Source organism: Dromaius novaehollandiae, chromosome 8, assembly GCF_036370855.1.
Source record: "Dromaius novaehollandiae isolate bDroNov1 chromosome 8, bDroNov1.hap1, whole genome shotgun sequence".
NCBI classification, from domain to species: Eukaryota; Metazoa; Chordata; class Aves; order Casuariiformes; family Dromaiidae; genus Dromaius; species Dromaius novaehollandiae.
The window spans coordinates 14,037,072-14,043,787 of NC_088105.1; positions in this window are offsets into that span (position 1 = coordinate 14,037,072).

A 6,716-nucleotide genomic window follows, 5' to 3' on the forward strand; every position below is an offset into this window, starting at 1 on the left:
TGTGCGGAAATATTTCTGTCCTTCTGAACCAGCTTGTTAACATACAGCTCTTGTCTACAAAATCTTACATTTTCAGTTGAAAATTCATCTTTCGAGGTGCCATTTTTGTGACCATGCCAGGTTTTAGCAGTAGTCTTTCTGAGAGCGTGTGCAATGTGCACATGTACAGACATGTGTTCATTCAATGTTCATGCTCTCTGGAGCTCTGACAGGCCCCAGTTCCCCTGCCAGCCCTCAGGACAGCAGCTCTGCACAAAGCTGCCAAGTGCTGCCTGCCTCTTTCTCCCTGCGGAGTGCCATGAAGCTGCTCCCTAGCCAGGCCTGCAGCTTGTCCCCACGGTGTCTGCCGCTGAGGGCTTGCTGCTTAGTGGGTGGTGGCTGAGGACTCGGCGTAGGGCTGTGGGGCTGGCTGCTCCGAGGCAGATGATGAGGGTAACTGGGCCTCGAGTGACCTTGGGAAGCGAAACCACACCTGGCAGGTATGGTTTTATGTCACTGCTGTGCATGAGTGGTGGTCCCAGCACAGGGTACACCATGTGTGTGCACAAACCCCTGGCAGTGCAGGAATGGAAAGGCATTTCAAGGCACAGTGTGCCCTCCCAGGGCCCTACTGCTTTCGGGGTGTCGACAGTCTGTCTGGCCCACAGGGCTCGTGCAGCGCATTTGAGCTGATGAGGCTGGGAATGGCAGCGCTGCGGGGCAGAGGAGAGGCTCCCTTTCCGAGCAGCCCTGCTGGGCAAGGACAGCCTGCAGGGAGCTGTCTGGGACCAGCTGCAGCTTTGCTGATGAAGCAATTTCACACTGAGACTTGTGAGCAGCAGCTCAGTCTCCCAGGCGTGTGCTGGTGGAAAGGGTAATGGCAGAAGGCCACTCTCAGTTCCTGTGCCCAGGAAAATGGGGCAAAGCCCTTCAGCCCATTGTATCTGCAGAAGGAAGGGCACCGTGGCTGCTTTGATGCTGTTGCAGAGCCTTTAACCAAAGCTGGGACTTGCAGAAATGAGAGCAGTAGGGTGCACATGCTGATCCTCTCCGAAAGGCCCAGAAACGGGGAGGCAGCTCACGGATCCTTGCATGTCTGGGTACAGTTTGGAGCAGCCTGTGAGGTGTGTGGGTGTAGTGTAGACATTTGCCGATGTGGTAGGACATTGACATTGGCTAAGGGGCCTCAAAATCCTGGAATGTTCTTGTAGCCACACGCCACAGACAGGACACGTTCTGCTGCTGTGATGTGCATGCTCAAGCAGATTTGTGTTTTGAAACATAAGGTGGAACTTCCCCTTGTGATTATAGGGACTCAGTCAGCTTTAATTACAGCATGCAGTGAGGATGGATGCAAGCAGCTGGCACTTCAGGGAGGCAGGATGTGTGTATAGCAGCATCCACACACCAGGGAGGAAAAAGGGGAGAATGGATGCTCCCCTCCTTTACCCTCTGGCTTGTTTGGCTTCTTTTGGGCAGCTCAAAGCAGGGCTTGTGGCTGGACTGGTTTTCCAAGCTGTGCCATGTGTGGGGAAACAAAGGGACAGGAGTTCCCATGGATGAAGAGCAGGACTGCAGGGACTCTGAGACTACTGCAAGTCCCAGACAGAAACACAGGCAGCGCTGGCACAGGGCACACACCCACAGTGTGCAGGAAGCCCCAGGCAGCCTGAGAAATTCTCTGCCACGAATGTCTGCTTCAGACAGGGAACTGCCAGGGCCTGGGGTCTGGCACTGCTTGGTGAACTGGGATAGTCAGCAAGCCATTCATTTCAGCAGAATTTGATTATACAGTGGAACTTGTATGAAGTCTTGCTTTTTTCATGCTACAGTGATCTGACACGAGTTCTGTACTTCGTCCCTCTGCTGCCCACCAAGATACAAGTTCTCCAAAACCCAGCCTTTAAGCTGTTCTCATAAGCCTCTTACCAAGCAGAATAGACTTGCCTAGGCCCCAGGAAGCCTGGAGTATCATCACAGCCAGCTAACTCATATGGCACAGTACCACTTTGCTGGCCTACTCTGGTTTTAAAAATGTTCTTTTAAAATGTCTTCTATTCTGGCTTGGACAGACCTTCTCTGTCTGTCCAGAGGAGATGAAACAGATTAGATGTAGTTTTGCATCCTGCAGGCCACAGGTCTAACAACCTCAAAAAGACCAGGTTTCCAGGACACGTGTATATTTGCCCAAGTCTCATTTGACTCACAGGCAATAAACACAAGTGTCAGTGCTGAGGTCAGTAGGGAAACCTCTTAAATTGCTGTCCAACTCAGATTTGCATCATGAGTTTTTCTGCCTAGTCACGTTGCATGATGAGATGGATTTCCTCCTTCAACAGATGAAGCTAGGAGAGGGCATTCCTAACGCTGGGCACCTGCAGCAAAGCCGCATAGTCCCAACTAGGCACAGGAGCTAATGTACAAGGGTCCATCAGTGCTTGCTGCGGCCCCTTGCCCAGCTGCATGGCCTCTTGCCATCTAACCATGTTCTGTCCCCAGGCGAGAGGCATCTGTTGAGTCCACCTCTCACCTCAACACTCCCAGGCAGCTCTTGGCAGCCGCAGAGGCGTTGCCTCCACAAGCCTCTAGTTGCCATCAGCAGCAGATGGTGAGCTGTAGAGCCTGAGGACAGGACAGCAAAGCCCACAGCCGTGTTTCTGGCATGACCAGACTGTTTGACAGGATGCTGCAAGATCAAGCACGGGGATGCTAATAATGGGATCTGCTTCCAGCAATTTTGGTCTCTCTCTCAACAGGATGTGATGCTGGGAAGTGCTACAGCATGGACCAGGAGTGTGCAGGGATTGACAACAGCCTCTAGCTCAAGTTGCTCACCTCTGGACCAGACAAGGGAGGCAGCATCCCACTAGGAATGCTAGGAACTTCTGTCATTGAGGCCCGAAGTTGGAGACTGTGCTGGTGCGTGTCCTTCCCACCCCCTGCTATTCAGTTCAGACAGGTGAGTTATCTCTGTAGAAGTGTTGTGTGAGTGTGTGTGCATGTGGGTGTTTTTTAATTCAAGCAGCTTGTGATTGCCAGGCCAAGGGCTGTGCAGCAGTCAGCTAGGGATGGAAATGTGCACAGATCTCACCTGTGGGAAGCAGGCTAGGGCTAGTACTCTGGCCCTGATATGAAACATTTTCATTGCAACAGATTTGAAATACTGAAAAACCCAAGCACTCAGTTTTCATCAGTATGCGTCCTGTGTTTGTTCAGGAAGGGCCTGGCACTGTATTTTAAAGTTTAAGGACAGGCTTTGTGTGCTGCATCATCAATGTAGAGATATCATCCCCCTTTCAAGAGATCTGTATCTGAGATGAGGCTTACCTCAGTGCAACCTAACCTGGGAGCTGTGTGTGTGCAAGGCAGCTTTCCAGAGGGGGCTGCCCTGGGGTGTGCATGTGCTTTTCTGAGACAGCAGGGCATTCCTGCCTTGCATCTGGCACCAAGATCTCCATTGCCTTATCAGCAGCAGCACAAAGGAAGCTGGGTTAAACAGATCCCTCTGCTCCAGCGGCATTCCCAAGCGAGGTGATGCAGGTCTGGCAGGCTGTGTGGGAGGCTGTCCATGCCACAGGGTGGTGCTGTGCTCTTGCTGTGCAAGCTTCGAAGAGCCATTGGGGAAAAAGTCCAGAAACCTGGAGAGCTGAGAGGCTGCTCAGCCCAGTGCAAGGCCTTCCCTCAGCCTGGGTGTAGTGACCCGGTCTGGGGATCACTCACCCATTGATGCAAATGGTCAGTGAACTTCCTCCAGGAGCAAATGGTACCCAGCCAAGAGCAGCGCGTGACTGCTCCCACACTGAGAACGATGGCAGTTGTCCTAAAAGAACACTGTGTGCAGATAATTACACCGGCTCTCCTACTCCTGGCCAGCCCAAGCTACTGATCTTGCTAACTCAGCACCACCTAAAGTCAAAATGAATGACTCCCTACATCTAGCATCAGCCTTAGCCCAAATTTTATGCTTCCTGCCTGACTATCATGTCCTTGACTTGATTTGAGCCATAACCTCACGGTCTCTGTGCTGCTAATGCCTCTGATGAGGTGCTGCCTCTTGGGACCTCACAGGAGCCCAGGGTGACGCAGGGAGGTGGCAGGTCCAGGGCATGCCTTTGGGGGGGGGACACCTTTGATGCTCCCAAAGCTCCAAGCACAGAGATGCTTCACAGCCTGTCATGGGGCTGTTAGATTCCTGTTGTCCCAGATCTGGTGATGTTTTCACTTGTGTTATTTGAAGAACGCTGTTTACCTGCTTCTTTGGACCAGTTGTATGGAACAGGGCCAGGTATGGAGAAACCAAGGCCTCCTGCTCAGGCTGTGGTCTGGACCAGGCCCCCTACAGCAGCAAGACAGAAAAGCCAGAGCTGCCTTTTCTCACACCACTGTCCTTCTCTGGCTGTGGGTTTGTCTTGTTTTTGTCTTGAGGGAGGAATGTTCAGACTTCAGAGATGACCACAGTGAACCCAAATTGCCTGTCACTGTCTCCTCTTGCCCCCAAAGGACAGGCTTAAACTTGTCTTTAACCCAAACTAAATACCACCAGAAAGATTCTTCTTCATCTTATAAAGAAAAGAAAGGAGACAAGATATTAATATATGAAATCCCTCTTTTCATTTTAAAATGCTATGGGTGATTCATTTTCCTTCCTTCCCCAGCCTTCTGAAGTGACCTTTAGGAAAAAATTTAAAAAATTATAGGGGCTGTTTGTCATGGGACCTAGCAGGCTTCTCTTGGCTGCTCTCAGCTGCTAGCCGTGAGGGGGACAAGACCGCGTGGAGGCTTGGTGCCCTGCGTCCAAAGGGGAGAGCGGTCTTGCCTGCACCTGCGCAGCCCTGGCGCTGTCAGCTGCTCGTAAGCAAGAGCTAGGTTTGAGCTGCCCCCAGGGACCACGCACCTCAGCCACAGCTCTGGGTAGTGCTACCCTGGCTCTTAGCATGAGACCCAGGTTGTGCCATCCCTCCTGCCCTCCGCTTGTGTCAGGATTTGGTTCTGTTCCCTCTTTGAGCCTTACAGCTTGGTTCCCTTCTCCTCCTGAGCCTCTCCTGACTGCCTCCCGGCTGCCTGGAGATGAAGAGCAAGTGTTGGAAACAGAAATGGGGGAGCTGGTGCCTGATGGACATTTTGTCCTCGAGAGAGACCTGCACTGCCACCCCACAGCAGAGGCTGGTGTGAGGCTGAGAGGACCAGGTGGAGGGGTCCCTCAGCAGGTCAGAGGGAGGGGAGCTTTTAGAAACCAGAGGTGGCTTTCCCTCCCTGGCTCTCTCCAGTTGCCCTTAGGCTGTCCGCCCTCCCTGTGCCAGCAGGACAAGGCTGCTTCTCTTTGTGCTGCTAAGCCTTGCTGCAGGCACCCCTGCTACACAGAGACCGCAGTTCCCAGCAGGAGCAGAGCGGAGGGGGGAATGGCGCCATCCCCACGCAGAGCCCTGCGGTCCTGGCCCTGGAGTCAGCAACTTTTGCTGTCACCCATGCCACAGCCACTTCCTTTCTCACACAGGCTGTTTGGTTTTTGTCTGGCAGCTCCACTGCTGCAGTCTTTCCTCTGGAGAGCGTGGTGGGACACGAGCTTCACTCCCACCCCCATGCTGCCATCAGCTGCCTCTGTTACGTTCTAGTGCTGCTGCTGGGCTTGCTCAGAGAGCCAGACTCCTTTCAGGTAACTCATGACTGCCAAGCTGCTCTCCCAGCTCTACTCCCTGGTGCAGCTCAGCTCTGCCACCTGTGCTGGAAGCCCCCGGGTCTGGGAAGCAACTGTGCCTGTTCCTGGCTCTTGGGATGTCCTGGGAGGAGTATAGTGCACCGGGGGACTGCTGATCCCTCCAGTGCTGCCTCATTTGCACTGCAGCTTTCTCAGGGCCTGCCTGCTACTTGCCGCCCCAGAACAGCGCTGACCACCTCGGTCCCTTCATACTGCAAGTGTGTGTGCTCAGTCACCCCTAAGCACCCAACAGTCACAAGCCAATGTGTCCCCTGGGGTCCTTCCCACCCAGCTGGCTTTAGAAAATGGAGAGACTTAAAAAATATAAAGGGGGGGGCTCCTTTTTTCTCTCCTGCTCTCAGAGCCATTAGAAATTGTGTTTGTAAGCTGTCCTTGGAGGTGGTAAGGCTTGGAAAATACCTTTTTCTTTTTAAATTCTTCTGTGGTCACTTGATTCCAGGAGGTAGAGCTTTAAAAAGAGCACAAAAAAAGTAAAGATGCTCTGTAAGACCTAAATGCTGCTTGAAATTGGTCCAGCTTTGTGTGTGATACCCAGAAGCTGTCAGCCCTGATGGGAAACCATTTGTTTTGCAAAGCTGCCTAGTCTGCTTCCCCCCTGCCTCGAACTTTTCCCTCTTTTGAGTCCCGGCTAGTCCTGCGCTGCCTCGGTAGTTGGGCTCAGGTCTTTTATTTTGAAAGCCTCTCTTTTTAGTGCTTCCTTTAGAACATGCTCCCCCAAGTAAGTACTGCCTGTGTGACTTTAAAATAATAGTCAGCCAGTCCTGTTTCAGTGGCTCTCGTCTTCCTTTCCTGGCACTAAGACAGACGCTAGCCAGCTGCTACGCTGGGCCTGTGTTTCCCACTCCTCCCGTGCTGCTCATCGCTCCCCCAACAGCCATGGCTGAATCTCCTACGCACGTTATTTTGCAACTGTGTTGGCAGCTGGCTGTGAGATAGGAGTTGCTTAAGCCTCTCCGGTTCAAAGGATGGTAGGAGCCCCTACGGAGAAGGGTTTGGCTCCACCGTGTGCAATGGCCTCCAG